Raw genomic sequence first — 17,501 nt, 5'->3', positions numbered from 1 at the left:
GGAATCCCAATTACCCCACTATATTTTTCCACAAATACACAAAGCTCCAGAGTTTGTGAGAAAATGCCATGAATCCTATGATCCTAGCCAAAGAGCCATTATCTCACCTACTGGAGAAATCCTTTGTCCCATTAACGCTAATTCAATTGAGAAAATGTTGCAGGCCCTTGCCACTATACCAACTCATCCTTTTTCCCATGAAAACCTAATAGAAGCTTATAACAAACTGGACTTTACCAAGAGATGCTAGACCCTGGAACTATTTTTAGAAATTGGTAGTCCTTTACCAAAGAGAAATCCACCTTATGATTCATCTATGTTTCCCAGTAGAACCAGGCATATTACTACTATCTCCTATTTTCTTGGTTATCACTTTGATCAGTCTATCAATGAAGTCATCCTTGGTTTCTTATCCATGTTTTCTTCTAATTCTAAGCCTATCGTTATTTATGAATTCAATCATTTCATAGCTGAAACCATACATGAGCGGTTTTTTAAATTTAACACTGAAGAAGTATTCAAGTATGCTTCAATACTTGTGTATCTTTTTATATAATTTTAGGAAGACAAATTCCCATTTTCTTTGCAGAAACTTGATGAAGAAGGACAACAATAGTTAGTGATTTTTTGGACTTCAATGGGGATGAAGGAGAAATAAGAATTCACATACAAGTAGTTCACAGAACTAGTTATTCATCCAGCCCTCAGCCTTATAAGCAACACTCCATTACCAAGGATTAGTGAGGATATTTTCAAAGAACTTCAGTTCATAGATCAAGTTGCAACAAGAGATTGGTATTGCTACCAAAACTACATAGAAATCAGGGTTTTTGGCTGTGAGCTTCCACCCTACAAATTGCCAAAGTACCTCCCTGTTAGAATCTTTGCACTGGAGTACTTGAGGAAAATATTGAATGCATATGAAGTACATTTTGTAGCTGCCAAAAAGAAATCACAATTTAAGCTCAAAGCTCAAGTTGGTCCCTTCATTTGTAATACTAGGGCAGCAGGGGAGGAAGCTGATAAGCTGTTAAAAGAAATGAAATTTGCTCTCAGTTTCTCTTGGTCATATGACCCATTGGGAGTCATCTCCAAACTCAGGGTGGAAAATAAGTTCACACCATATCATCGTACAACCAGGCTTGAGATAGAACAGTTCAAGAATCATTTGGAATGGACAAAGAATACCCTCCAGGAGGCTGAGGAGAAGGTGGTCTCTACATCAAATATGAAAACGCCAATTGCACAGGAAAAGACTTCCAAGAGAGGGAGGGAAGAGCACTCTTCACCAGAAATAGAGGAAACAAGCCAAGGCCTCAAGGTCTCTCATAGGAAAAAGGAACAAACGGTCTCTATGAATATTGATTCATAGTTTGGTGAATAGTCTATACAATCTCCAACTCAATCTACCACTTCTCATGAAAAACAGATAGTCCAAATTGTTAGAGGCATTCCATAGAATAAGGAGGAAGACATCTTCCATGTCTTTAGTGAAATCAAAAGAAAGAATGAAGAGTTGAAGTTGAATAATTACACTCAGTTCTGGAGAATTCTTCCAGCTCTCAAGCTAGGCTTCTTCTAGTCTTCGACTCTGAGAAGGGGAAGATGCAAATGGGTTTCTTGCAGGCCAAAGTTCCTCAGCCCAAGACTGTAGCACAATACCAGAAACACACTTATTTTGAGTTTAATGTCAAGGATGTGCATCCAATTGATCAAATTGAGATGCACAAACAAATTGGACAAATGATTTCTTCAACCTTTACAAACACTGCTATGAGTTTGTCAAATATGTAGGTTACATTGGCCAACATTCAGTCACAATTAAAGTTGGAGAAGGTCTCCTCATTAGCAAAAGGATACCAATATTCAATCCCTGGAAAATATAGTGCTAAGGATGGGATATGATCCCTCAAAAATAAATGTTGCAGAGGAGTTCATTAAGAAAAAGAACACTGAGGTTGTAGCATTAGAGAAACAACTAAAACTACTAGCATCTGAGGATCCAATGGCCAAAGAAATCGAGGAGATAGAGACTCAAAAGTCATATATGATGAAGCTCATCATAGAACAGAATTTGCAAATAAAACAAATGGAGGAGCAAATGGAGAAATTGGTTAAGGAGAAGGAGGAAGCTATCAGGAACATTCAAACTTCAGTAGATGTAGTCTCTCTTGCAGCAGTTCCCATCACCAAAGTTTCTACTTCAACCACTACATCAGCAACAGGTATAGTAGAAGGAGCTGAACGACTTACTGAAGTTGTTCAGACCCTATCTATCCAGACAGGAGAAATCAATAAAATAAAGGATGAACTCAAAGAATTATGGCTTATGAATTCTATATCAGATAGTTCACATACAACTGAAGCAAACAAACTCAAAGGGCAAGTGGAAAGGTTGTAGAGAGAACTCACAGATTCCTTCGTAGGAAACAAATTGGGTTTAGCAAAAGAAATTTTGTGGGAAGAAATCATAGAAGCAATCAAGGAGATTTGGCCCTCCATTAAGATAATATTCAATCATAAAGATCTCTTGGAAAAAGCTCAGGAAGCAGTGGAGCCCATAACTAAGCAGTTGGAGGATATGCCAAAGACTGCCTTTGATATAATCAAATTTCTAAATTCCAAGGATGACTATGAGCTTGAGGAGTTAAGAAGAAGCAATAAAACTACAACGATATTAGAGGTAAAGAATATTATCACTAAGAAAAATCTCACCCTTGAGCTACAAGAAAAGTGTAGCACTGTCAACAACATAGTTCAGAGGTTTTTCAAAAAAATTGTACCTTTGGTCAACAAAGGTTTACCTTCTATGATGGTTATTAATGATAAATTAATTCCAATTAAGGATTATGTCAAGAAGTTAACAGAGGTGGGCACCCATGCAGCTTCAGTCACCAATATCAAAGGATCAACAACACCAACTCTCATAGTAAAAACACTAAAGGATTCTTTCTTCATCCTGGATGAAATTAAGCATATATTTTTGGTAAAACCCACTTTTACTAAATACATTGAGATGGATGAAATCTACAGGAGGGTAACAAATATTTCTATCCCAGATAAGAAATGCTAGGAAAAATTAACAGATTTACTTGATTAAGGATAATTGAAGAACATTCAGTTTTTGAGGGAACAACCAGCCAACTTCAACCATTTTTCAACTTTTTCAGCAATAATCATCAAACAGCGCAACACCAAAATAGTGCGAGATCATTAGACAATTTTATTTTTGATTGTGTAAATAATCTGTTTTTGTAAAAGTAGTTTAAGATATTTTTTGTCCTACTGTTGTATAAATAACTATCTTCACGATTTATTAAGGGTTGCACCCTTGAAGAAGCATTTCTATACATATAATGTAATTAATCTTTCTGGATCATTAATATGAAGCAAATGATTCTAAATTCTGTTTTACACAGTTTGTGTTTCCTGTAAGATTTTCCAGTGTCATTCATTATGTTTTTTTTTCTTCTTATACTTGTGTCTTGCAGAGATAACTAGGTAGGAATAGTTGTATTTTAATCTATTCCTATAATCTTCTGAAGTGATAATCTATAAATAGAATGAATTAATGGAATATTTGTTTAATTAATTCCCTCAAAATCAATAAATCATCAACATCTTTTGTAAACTCATGTGTATTTTCTCAACTTATGACTACTTAGATTTCAATTTGAAAACTGTGGCAATCATATTACTTTTCTATTTCTGCTCATCATCATAAAAGATATTTCACTGTGTAAATATTTATAGCAGCCCTTTGCTGAGATATTGATATTATTCAAGAGGTTAGGCACATCAATTCTATATCTGTTTCATCCATTGGTCTCCCAAATTAAAACAAAACCCCCAAAACAATTATCTTAGATGCTCCGGCATAATAGCTGACCATTATTATCTCATAGATACAACATCAAGCTTACTTAGATTTCAATTTGAAAACTGTGGCAATAATATTACTTTTCTGTTTCTGCTCATCATCATAAAATCTATTTCACTGTGTAAATATTTATAGCAACCCTCTGTTGAGATATTGATATTATTCAAGAGGCTAGGGACATCAGTTCTATATCTGTTTCATCCATTGGTCTCCCAAATTAAAACAAAACCCCAAAACAACTATCTTAGATGCTCTGGCATAATAGCTGACCATTATTATCTCAGAGATACAACATCAAACTGGCATCGTTTCCGAGGAATTGAATTTCATTAAGTTTTCCTGGGGCAATGATATGTATTCTATTCCTTTAAGGTGATTAAAGGTCTAGAAAGGTTAAAATCCTTCACCTGGAGACTCCACTCTCCCAAACTGGCACCTTTTAAGCACACCAAATCTCATTCAGAGGCTAACTTAGTTGATCCTTTGTGAGACCTTGATTTTTTTTTGAGAAAAGCCAATTCTAAAGGGGACATCAATCCTCTTCTTCTTCCTCTTCAGTCTTGCAGTCTAAATATTTAGAATCATTTGATCCTTATAGTAACATTCCATCCAATCCAGATTACTCTCACCTATCACCTAGGGTTATTGAACTCTTAGACAGGGGAGTTGATTTTAAATTAGCATTCCTCATTCATTCATTTGAATCTGATCCAGAACCCTCACTACCACCAGGATCATCTAAAACTGAGTCTGACTTGGGTGTTAATTTACCAGAATACAAACCAACAGATTTCAAATCCCCTACCACTTATTCATTTCCTCTCAGTTATGGACAACCTGAAGCTTCTACTTCTAAACAACCTAAAGAGACCATCTCTGTGTATTCAAATCCACTCTTTGAAACAAAGGAGGGTATTCATCCACAGGTCTAGAAAATAGTTCTTAAGACTCCTTTGAAATCATCAAGGAGATCCCCTCCTTCTTCACCTCCAACTAGTTTTTCACCCCCTCAATCACCTTTTCAACCCCTTCTTCATCTTATTCAACTTCTTCATCCACACAAACACCTTATACACCACCTCCTACTATGACTTTCCAACCTATTGTACAGGTGAGATATGCACCTTTAGTCTTACCTCCTAATCTCGATGCATTCCCAGCTGGATACTTGAAATACCTTCCCAAGTATAATGGAGAAACTGGTCCCTCTGCTGAGGACCATCTTCAAGCCTTTTTAGACTTTGCAGATAACATGAATATTGAACAAGAAAATGTTTGCATGAGGTTGTTTTTACAATCACTTGAAGGAAATGTAAGAATTTAGTTTAGGCAGTTACCTGCAAATTCCATTGGAAATTGGGAAGAACTTAAAAACATATTTAAAAACCAGTGGGGTGTGAAAAAATATCCTCTTTACTTTCTCACTGAGTTTGATGAACTTAAAAGAAATTTTGGTGAACCTGTATCAGACTTTATCAAAAGATTCAATAAGATTTATCATAAAATTCCCCCTGATTGTAAACCACCTGTAGCAGCAACAAAGTCTAGATTTTTTAAAGCCTTTGATGATGATTTTGTTGTTATGCCGAGAGAGAAAACTTCAAGAACTCTTGAAGATATGAAAATAAATGCTATTAAGGTAGAAGCAAACAGGGCTGCTTCAACTTCTTTGAAAGCTAAAGAGGAAAAGGCCCAAAGAAAACTCAAATCGATACTAGAGGCTTCTAGTTCCCTTAAGACTAAAACTAAAGATTCTAAAATAGATGAAATAACTTCTCTTCTTAGAAATCTATCTAATAGAATTTCCAAGATTGAGACTCGACCTAGGACAATACAACAAACAGTTACCAGACCCCAAAATCAAAAACAAGGTTAGTATAAAAGAAATCCACAATTACAAATTCTTCAGACACCCAGTAATGATCAGCAGATTCCCACTCCTTTTTTGATAGATGATCAGCAACCTGATGATAATACTATGACCATCACTGAAGATATAAATAATATGGATACTTCCCCTAATCAAACAGTTATTGCTCCTCTCACACAACCAAATCAGGTTCAAGAAGATCAAGAATCTTCACAGGTTTCTAAATACAATGCCTTCTCTGAATTTTTAATTGCAGAGTTGAACAAAAGGTATGACCTTAGGCCTAGACCTGGCCTTGGAAGAACTCCTAAGGAAACTCCAGTAATTGAACCTCATGCAAAAACTGCTGAAACTCAAACGACCTTTATTTGACCATTAGATCAGTAAATTGATACTCCTCAAAATGGAAAAAATCCTTTGACTACATTTAATATTGAAAAAGAGTTAGAAAGAGTTAAAATCCCAATTCCTCTTTCAGAACTTTATAAAAACCCTGGGTATAAAAATCAGGTCTCCAAATGGATACACAATACCTTGGTTGATGCTGAAGGTGATATCATCAGTCTGCAAGATGAAAAACCATCAATTGTTTTTGGCCCTAGCTCAGATATGATAGATGAAATAGTGCCTCCTTTCTATGTAACTCTTAAGACAAATAATTCCATGTTGTATAAGTGTATGCTTGATTTTGGAGCATCACATAACCTCATGCCAAAAACTATCATGGATCATTTGAAACTTGACATACCTAGATCCTAACATGACTTGTACACCTTTGATTCTAAAAGGGTGCCTTGCTTAGGATTGATTAAGGATTTTGTAGTCACTCTTGCCCAAATCCTAGTGAAAAGTGTAGTACTTGATATAGTTGTCACAAATATCCCTCCCAAATTTGGAATGCTCCTTCCTAGGTCTTGCTGTGCCAAATAGGGGGAACTCTTCAGATGGATATGTCTTATGCGACTATTTTAGTTTATGGGGGAGAATAATTAAGATTATATAGAGAGGTGAGATTTGTGTACACTGTTTGTAAAACAGACCAGCCAAGGAACCATCCCATTTATGCAATTGACCAATATTTTGGTTGCTTTCAACTCTCTTCAAACCAAGTGCATGAAACTCAAGTTAAAATTGAAGATGTAATTGAAAGTCCAGCACCAAATAAAACTGAGATATGGAAACCATTCTTTGATGGCTTTTGTACAAAAGATGGATCAGGAGCTGGAGTAGTTTTAATATCACCAAAAAAAGAAAACATTACCCAATCATGTAAGCTCGACTTCGAAGTTACAAATAATGTCGCTGAATATGAAGCTTTCCTTTTGGGATTGCAATTAGTCAAAAGCTTAAAGGTCCAAAACTTAAGTGTTTTTACTGATTCAGAAGTTATTGTCAAGCAAGTGAGAAATATTTGCCAGACTAAACACCCCAGACTTAGGTCTTACCGAAATGAAGTATGGGATTTAGTTGAAAACTTCCTTGATGATTTTAATTTGACTTATATTCCAAGAGATTAGAATATTCATGCAGATTCCTTAGCTGTTTCTGCTAGTTTATTTAAAATTCCTAATCAGACAAATTTACTCTACCAAATACAAGTCAAGTATAGACCATCTATCCCAGACAATCTAAAACACTGGCAGATATTTGAAGATGACGAACATTTGAAATCTTTTTTGCAGCTTGTAGATCAATTTTTTGTTCTACAAATTGATGAAGATAGATCCGAAATAAATGAAAATACAAGTGGGAATGATACTTCAGATTTCAGTTCAAAAATTTCTGATCATGATATTATTCAATTTTCTAACAATTTTATTCCCAAAGGCTTGATACCTTTAGAAAAATTATTTGATCAAAATGATTTCCTCTAAAATCCTTAGTCCATTTCTTCGGAAGAGGACATAGAAGAAATTAACATTGGAACAAAAGATGATGTCAAAAGCATCAAAATATGTGCATCTCTAGACCCTGAGATTAAAACTCAATATCTTAAGTTACTTCAAAATTATAAGGATGTTTTTTCTTGGACATATGTTGATCTAAAATCCTATGATACTTTTGTTAGTGCCTAAATCTGCCTCAGGCTGAAAAGGTAGGATCCAGGGCCAACATCAAACCACGCTCAGCCTGGTAGCTAGCCATACCAGGTCAGGAGAGGGCTTTCTTCAGGTCAATCTCAGCAAATTATGATCGATGAGGGCTTGATATGACTGATAGAAATACTGATCTTAGGACAGGTATAAGTTCAAAAGAATTTTATTTGATAAAATGGTGTTTTGTTGGCTCAGATGAAAAGATAGATTTTGGGTGCGGGGATTGAGGCTCAGTCCTGCAGAGATCTCAATGGGGTAAGGTAGGCAATCATTTTTGGCACTTAAAATTGAATGAGATGCAAGGAATAGACAGGTGAGTTATTGAAGAGGGCAAGAGCAATCATGGATCCTCCCCAAATAGCTGAAAACATCAAGAAACTAAAGCAGACTTCAAGTAGAACACTGCACTTTCAATGTCTTCTACTTACACTCTTGTTTGTTTAGTTCAGAAGAAACAAGAAAGAGAATGACATACATGACATATAAGAAAATTCACAATTACAAAGAGAAGCATTGTACCAAGACAAATTTCCGCATGAATCCCAAAGAGTGCTACAAATCCTGGTCTCAATTCCTTAGCCAAAATGAAAATATGAGTGTACAATGAAGCTCAAGGCTTTCTCAAAAGCCCAACCATGCTAATGACTGAAAAACAACATAATATAGATAAACATAGCTCATGCTTGCCTCTAGGGGTCAAGAAAACATGTTTAGGAGCTATTTCAACTAATTCCAAACTGAGAACTGGAAATTAGGCAACATAACAGCATGCCTCTAGAAACAAGGGAACTGATTCATTCAGTTTCAAAAAACCTTTAAACTGATGAATCTACCTCTACAAGTGAAAATATAACATATTTACATCATGATCCATCAATATACATCAAATTACATCACAAATTTGGCATTAGGAAAGTAAAAAAGTCAAACTAGGCAAAGCTAGGCGAAAAACAGAGCAAAACTTGGTCAAACTGGCAATTTTTCCTCTATGTGTTGCGCCTGATTTTCTATGCGTAGCGCTTGTTTTGACCCACTTTTGGAGGCCTTCTAGCTTTCCCAATGAGCTCCAAGTGTGCTTTCTAGAAAGGTATTCTTTTCTACTTTCCAACCCAAGTGGAATTTTTCAATTTGGCCTCCATTTTCCCCTCCAAAAGTCAGTTCTCCCAACACTGCTTCTTGTGTGACAAAATAGGGGCAGTGAGGTCATTTTTGAGTGTTTTTGACCTTTTTGAGGGCTCAAAACCTGCCCAAATTTCTTGGCCATAGGTAGGAAAGCATGATTTTTCATGCCAAATCCAAAAATGCTTAGTTTTTGTGATTTGGAGGCTCCTAGCAAAAGCGAACGCCACGTGGCGCGGCGCATAGGTCAGAAATACCTGTTTTTGTGCCAAAAAATTTCCAAAATGCAAAACTTGCTCCAAATTTTTTGAAATTTGGGTTGAGTCTTCTCTATCAAGAGCTATGTTAGACCAAGGAAGCCACAGTGAATATCTGAAGTCGATCATGCTCCTTTTTCCTCTTTGATACCTTTTTCAATTTTACTTTCAAACTCTTGATTCTCGCCTTGCAAACTTTGTTCCTCGCCATGTAATGAACAACCATGTGTCTTAACAAGTTTTTCTCCTTCTTGGCCTTTTCTAGCTTCCTCTCGAAGTGGATATTGACTCTTTAAAGCCATGACTCCCTATCGGCATTAACCTCCTACTCAAGTGAAGTGAACTCCACCCTCCTCCTTTGGGCAGCTTGGCGATTCTCCCGAATGTTTTGAAAATTCCTAATCACCTGATGGTCCTCAAGATGCTTATTCCTTTGCTCCAGGTACTATATTGTCCATTGGGCTCTATCGAAGTTGATAGACAAGGCATCAATGTCCGCCTGCTGCTCCTGAATGATTTCTCTAAGATTTGTGCTTTGTGGGCCCATATTAGTATCATCATCCTCAATGAGAATGAACTTAGTCTCCCGCTCACCTGATGGTCCTTACTCCTACAGTGGCCTCTTGCCTCAGTCTGAACCTATTGTGCTGATGAAGGAAGCGAGGCCCCTTCCACCCCGGGTGGAGATAAAACTTGCTTAGTTGCTGAAAACAACCGTCTAGTGCCCTTCTGATAGGTGATGAACACCGACGTGCTAGCGGTCTGTGTCTCATGGCCCTCATGCTGATAAGAAGGTCCACCTGTCTCATGCAAAGCCTCTGAAGGTCCCTGTTGAGCTCTGAAAAACTCACGAGAGATGAAGTCCTCCCAAGTGATGCCTTGTAAGCCAAGCTGATGAATGACCACAATTTTGAGGAGAGAAAAATGGTAAATACTGTTGAACTACTGCTGAGGAGTCTTGTGCTGCACTAGGGTGGTCAACTTCTCTATGCTTCGGCACATGAAGTAAGGGATGTTCATCATCCGTACCCAGGTAAAATGCATCAGCAACCTGATATGATAAGCATACAAACAGGAGAACCGGCCCTCATAGCTGAAATACTTCATGATCAGTTTCATTAAAGGAGCATATTCATCTTTGAGGTATAAAAAAGGAAACACTCTCTTGAGCTGTCTCAAAACGCTGGGCTTGATGTACGATTCATAATGCTGCCAATCAATTTTTTGCCTCTTGTTCCATTGCTCTCCAATGTTGGGAATACCGGTTGCTAGTGAAATGGATTCTGGTGTTAATGTGAAAGTGACACCAGCTAGAGTGGCTTGATCACCATGTAAATGCAGTACAAACAAACGAGCCAACTCATGATGAAACTGAATGCTGGAAACCTTCTCACAAAATTCATAACATGACTGATGTTGGAAATAAGAGATGGCAAGAGGGCAGGCCTGTAATTCGCAAGAGTGGTTGGTTCTTCTCTAATATGTTTGCCACCTCTTTGAGGCCTCCTGGGTGCATGTCACTCTGTAGGTGAGTCACTATGGGTCTCCTCTTCATAGTCATATGAAGGATCAGATGCCATGGCTGCTGGTGGATAAATTATCTTGAACTATCTTTGATGATGTGTTTGACCTCTGCCACCAAGGGAAAATAGTGAAATGAGGGACTGTGGAGGGGTAGTTTAGGGAAATAGGGAACTAGGGACTGTTGGGGTAGGCTTATTTAAGAAAACATGAAATTAGAATGTAGTTTGGGAGTTTTAAGTATGACACTAGGGTTTGGTGCATTGGGGATTTTGGGAAAGGGAACTTGGGATAGGGGATTAGGGGATTAGTGAATTTAGGGGGTAGGAGAACTTAGGGAATAAGGAAATCAATGGAAAAATGGGGTAAGGGAGTGATGGTGGAATTTAAAGCATGGACTTGGTAGCAAAATAGTCAATCAAAACCCTAGCACTGTTTGCTTTGGAAATTTTGAAGAAGTAGGGTTTGATTTCTTTAAACAATCACCATTCATCAACCACCATGAAACAAGCACCAAACTTGGATAAAAAACAGTGATGGAGGCTCTACCTACTTGTACCAAGACAAATCCGCGCGTTTTAGGCAATTTGGAGCAAGCTTTGGCAGTTTCCGGGCTTGCTGGCTGTGTGCACCGCGCATCTAACCCAATGCGCCGTGCCCAGTGCATGCGCCGTGCCCAGCGCATGCGTCGTGCCCATGTCTTTTTGCATTGCGAAATGTGGCCCAATGCGCTGCGCCTGGGAAGTGCGCACACCTCTTTCCCAGTGCATCGCGCCCAGTGACTTGGAGCAACTTTCACCCAAATTTCTCACTTGCTCACCACAACAACCTTGCTTTGCTTTAACTTTGATCTTGGAGTGCAAATGAGTTTTAAACATTTGGAGACATGATTTATACATGGAGCTTTTAAATTTTAATTTTTGAAAACCCACTTTCATAATGTTCTGGAAATGACTTTATTTTCAAACTATGTTTTTTGGACTTTTTCACTTCATTTGAGCTTTGTGATGAATTAAATGACCTGAGAATTGCTTGTTTTGCAGGTGTTGGAACTACTGGGGCTAAGGACAGAAACCAGGGTTGCAGATGGAGTGATATACAATGAAGAAAACAAAATTTCATGATTTTTGTACAGTAAAAGCAAAAATACTCTGTTTTTTCCTCAAAATAAAGTTTTGAGGAAATACAAATGTCTGAGCAACTGATGATGAAATTTATTGATTCTGGAACCTCCTCATGGCCTGCTGGTTGTTATTGGACACTTTGAAACATTTTTTGACGAAACCCTAATGAAACCCTAGACCTAAGTGACAATGAAACCTTGAAAGGCCTTTGCAGTTTTCAAGACAAAAAGAATAATGTATATGATTTTTAATTAACGAACATGAGCCAACAGGTAAATGACATGAGGGAGACTGTAGGAAAGCCAATACCGTCAGATGATCCATGTGCCTAATGGAAAGCAAATGGCTGGGCGGGACACCTAATATGAAATGCAACAAGAGGATTTGATCTCTGACGGAGGGATGAAGATATCGACACTAACATTGGCTCCAATGCGGATGGTAGCCCCTTGGAGTTGCTAAGAACTACAGATCTCTGGGAAAGTAGGTAGTGTGTTCGTCCATTGGGCTATGGAGTCAATAAATTCGACCAAACAAAACTGAACTCTTGACTTAAAGACTCAATTTCAGGATTGAATGTGACTTAAATTGACTCATTTTCAAGACTGAAATTGACCAAAAGACTTGACTCTAACAAACCAAACCAAAACTAAAATCAAACCTCAGCTTTATAGCCTTCACATCGGCCCCCAAGCTGAAGAATGAAAATAGTACACACTTGCAATGGAATTTAAACAAACCGGTATATACAATGATGGATAGGACAATAGAAAATAGTTCACACATAATACTATTTGAGCAGCCGACCGTTGACTGGCCCGCCAGGATAGTCTTCGCCATTTAGCTCTTGCAAAAGGAAATCATTTTGGCCCCGATGTGCAACAATCTTGTACGGACCTTTCCAAAGATTTTCAAATTTGCCATGCTTACCTTTCTCTTCATTCCTTGCATCCCATTTCAACACCATGTCTCCGATTTCAAACCTGTCCACCTTTGCTTTTCGGTCATATATCCTCTTAATTCTTTCCTGTAGCTTAGAAGTGTTCTGAAATACCTCCTCTCTATTTTGCTGCAAATGTATCATTTGATTGATCCTCCGCTGCAAACTATCATCTTTGCTGCCAGCTTCTTGCAACAGTTTTACCACCGGGACTGCCAAAGAGGTCGGGAAGACTGTGTCCACACCATACACAAGCTCAAAAGGAGACATGCCGATAGATTTCTTTTGACTCACCCTGTCTGCCCAAAGTGCGTTGACCAGCTTTTTTTTCCAACTCTTCTTGTTAGTGTCCAACAGCTTTTTAATAATGTTGACAAGAGATTTGTTTGAGGATTCTGCCAAACCATTGCCTTGTGGGTAATAGGCAGTCGAATGCCCCAAAGTGATTTGATACTTATGACAAAAGTCAATCATTATTTTCAATTTAAAGGTTGTTGTATTGTCAGTAATCAACTTATTTGGATAGCCGAAACGAGACAAAATGTTGTTTTCAAGAAATGAGACAATTACCGAATCGGTTTCTTGCCTTGTAGGAATTACCTCAATCCATTTGGTGAAATAATCCGTTGCTGTGAGGATCCACTTATGCTGTGCTAAAGAAGAAGGATGAATCTCACCAATAAAATCCAAGCCCCACTGTTGAAATGGAGCGCTTACTTCAATGGGCTTGAGTGGTAAAGGCTGCAACTTCCTCTTACCTTGAAAAATTTGACATTCGTGACAGCTGGCCACTGTTTTGTACACATCAACAAATAGACTTGGCCAATAATACCCCGCTCTCAAGATTTTATTGGCTGTTGTTTTCCAAAAAAGATGGCCTCCGCAATCTCCCTTGTGAAAATCTTCCATAACTTGTTTTGCCTCTTCTTCTACTAAACAATTCAACAGGACACCACCAGGATCTTTCCAATAAAGTGCACCATTCATGATACAAAATTTTGCAGCCTTCAATTTCAGTGTCCTACTTTTTTTCTTAGCCATTCTGGGAGGTGATGATAGATTTTGGAGTACATAAACAATGTCCGAATACCAAGGAGAAAGGAGGAAAATTTCTGATACCTGAGTGGGCAGATTTTCTTCATCTTCCTTGGACATAGCAGCAATTAAATTAATGTCCAAGGCATGCAGATTTAACTCAGCCATTAGTTTAGCCAGTCCCTGTCCTTTAATTAGCTTTGTTGGTTTGATTTCCACATCATATTCTAGCAAGGCGACAATCCATTTGCCTCTTCTCCCTTTCGGATCTATTTGCACTAAGACATCCTTGACAACAGCATTAGGAACATCTTTCAAAATATAAACCCGAAAATATTTCAATGCTTTTACCAATGCAAGGGCCTGTTTTTCAATAATATTGTACTTCAATGCTGCATCCCTTATGGTTCTGCTAAAGAATTCAATTGGTTTCTCGAGCTGGTCTCTCTTCTGCATCAAGACCACTGCCATAGTATGATCCGAGGCAAATGAAAACAAAATAAAATCTTGAGTATAGTCTAGGCTGATCAAAACCGGAGCTAAAGAAAGAGCTAATTTCACCAAATTAAAAGACTTAATTACTTTCTCGGTCCACCTTACTACACTATCCTTTTTCAGCATGTTTGTGATTTATCTTAAGTGTTCTGCAAGATTGGGCACAAAGTGACGTAAGAAATTTATCTTACCATTGAAGGATTGGATTTCTTTTTTACTTCGTGGGAAATAATTCTTTTGAATGGCCTCCACCCAAGCTGGATCAATGTGGATGCCCTCCTTGGAGATAATATGCCCGAGAAGCTTGCCTTCATCCATGGAAAACAAGCTTTTCTTTGGATTGAGCGAGATGCCATACTTCCTACACCGCTGAAAAAAAATCTTCAAATGATAGAGGTGCTCTTCATTTGTATTAGAGAAAACTGTTAAGTCATCAAGATAAACAACTAGAAAATCATCTTTTTCATTGGCAAATGCTATATCCATCGCCCGGTGAAAGGTTGCTCCAGCATTTTTCAAGCCAAACGGCATCTTTGCATAATGAAAAGTTCCCCATGGAGTGGTGAACGCTATTTTGTCACGATCATCCTCATGGACCAAGATTTTATTATAACCTGAATAACCATCGAGTAGTGACATCCGTGATTCTCCAACTAGTCTCTGAAGTATGTGATCCATCTTGGGCAATGGATAATTGTCTTTCAAGGAAACATTGTTCAAATTTCTAAAATCAATGCATAACCAGATCTCACCTGTTTTCTTGCGGGCGGGAACCACGTTTGATATCCAATCTGAAAATCTTATGGGGACTGTGATACCAGCTTTATAAAACCTATTCAATTCCTTCTCAATTGAGGGTAGCAACTTTGGATTTATTCTTCTTAGCTTTTGATGAAAAGGCTTTTGATTTGGCTTGATTAGGATCACATGCTGAATTATGTTTGTGCCATATGCCTTCAAATCTGAATAATCCCAAGCGGATATATCAGTAAAAAAGGACAACAAATTGATATACTTTGCTTTTACCTGTGGGGGAAATGCATTTGATAATTTCACCATCTGGGGATTTTCAGCTGATCCAATGTTCACATCCTCAACTCCTTTTTCGGTTGGCAGCAAGCTCGGTTTTCTAGCCACATCGTCCTGATCGAAGAGCTCCTCCAAAGGTATTAGACCTTTAGGAATGAAGTTGTGTTGGGTCCCTATAATACTAGTGATTACCCCATTACTATTGTAGTTATACCCCTTATTTATATTTTTGTGTCCCTATTACCCCCATATTGTTATTTCTGTGCCCCATAGAATCCCTCTATTGTTATTTTTGTGGCTTTATATTATTATTGTTAGGTCGGCTGGATTATATTGTGACTCCTTAGACTCCTATATATAGAAAGGAGGTTTTGTCATTTGTATCATCCAAGAATTGTTCATTTATGTAATGTAAAGGAGGTTGCCCCCTCGAAGAGGCTGAACTCTAAGGCGTTGATCTATCTTTTCTATCTTTTCTTGAGCTGGTTTCATAACATTTGGTATCAGAGCTTTGGATTCTAGGGTTTTGCTGCTCCAAACAGGTCATCGTGGCATTTTCGCTATAACTTTTTTTTTTGTGACGTTTCAGAAGTCGCAAACAAAACCCATTTGAGAAGAATTGGCGCTGAACCTTGGGTCCAAATTTTAGAGCTTTTCGCGCGAAATTGTCGGAGATATGATCTGAGGAAGTTGGTATTTTTGCAGACTCCGGAATTACATTCAAAACAGGTGACCTGGGGAAAATCGTCATAACTTTCTCTCTGAGGATCGGATTGAAATTTCATAAAAATGTACAGAAAGAGGACGGACTGTAGTTTCTTGTGTGTGTGTTTTAGATTCAAAGGTTGAAACAGTGCGTCATACAAGTTCGCTCTACTGAACCAGTCTAAAAGCAAGTCACTGTGGGATATTTCACATAACTCTTCCTTGGAGAATCTAATTTGGCTCAGACTTGTGGCATTGGAAAGAGGACGCAGAAGGCTACTACAGGTAGAAATTTTAGAACTGGATGATCCGAAATTACAGAGATAAATCAGATTCAATATCAGGCTGCTATAAAGTGAAAAAAGGTGTGTAGTTTTTTTTTTTTAATTTTTGTGTAAGCTTGGTTTAACGGAATTCAAAGGGCATAGTAAAGCATTATTATCGGTAATTGATGCCCCGAGGAAAGAAAATGCAAACACCTAGTAAGGAACCTGAAAGCTCTAGCATGACTCATGAAGAAGAAGAAGAAATGCTACATGATATATCAAAATTACAAGAACAAGTGCAACAAATGTCACGCTCACAAAAGCTAACAGAAGCTAAGATAAGTGGCTTGGAATCTAAGATAAAGGGCATGGAAGCTAAGATGGATGATTCGAAGACATATTTGAAGCACCCACAATTTTATTCATTGTAGGGTAGCAAAAGAATTGAATTGCTTCCTATATCCAGCACCAGAGTGTCAAGTGATGATTGCAAATGGAGGAACAATAAATTGCTCTGGAAAGTGCCATAATATCAAGCTATCCATGGGAGAATATGTATTGACTAGCCCAATGCTTTCCATTCCAATGGGAGGTGCGGATGTTGTACTAGGAGTCCAATGGCTACAATCCTTGGGTACAATAGCTTTTATTTTTCAAGAACTTTTCATCAAATTTTCTATGGAAGGAAAGGAAGTTGAATTAAGGGGTATTGCAGGGAAACCAGGAAAGATAATCAGCTCTCATGGTATAACAAAGCTTCTAAAAAAGGAGCAAAGAGGTGTAATTGCACAATTATGCTCGCTAGATGTTTCCACATTGGAATCATCTATTTCTCCAGATCTCCAAAAAGTCTTGGACAATCATTCCAAGGTATTTGAGACTCCCAAGGGTCTCCCACCTATGCGTGATCATGATCATGCTATTCATCTGATTCCAGGAAGTGTTCCTCCAAACATCAGGCCGTACAGATATCCCTATGCCCAAAAAAGTGAAATTGAACGTATGGTTGCAAAAATGCTAGAGGCTGGTATAATTCAACCGAGTCAAAGTTCTTTCTTAGCTCCAGTAGTATTGGTGCACAAGAAGGATGGATCATGGCGCATGTGTCTAGATTATAGGGAGCTCAACAAGCTCACTATTAAAGATAAGTTCCCCATTCCTGTT

Source organism: Pinus tabuliformis, chromosome 2_2, assembly GCF_031772625.1.
Source record: "Pinus tabuliformis cultivar Carrire ecotype Pingquan chromosome 2_2, CPIR1, whole genome shotgun sequence".
Taxonomy (NCBI): Eukaryota; Viridiplantae; Streptophyta; class Pinopsida; order Pinales; family Pinaceae; genus Pinus; species Pinus tabuliformis.
The sequence above is the reverse complement of the archived record's forward strand: the minus strand, read 5'-3'. Positions refer to the sequence as shown.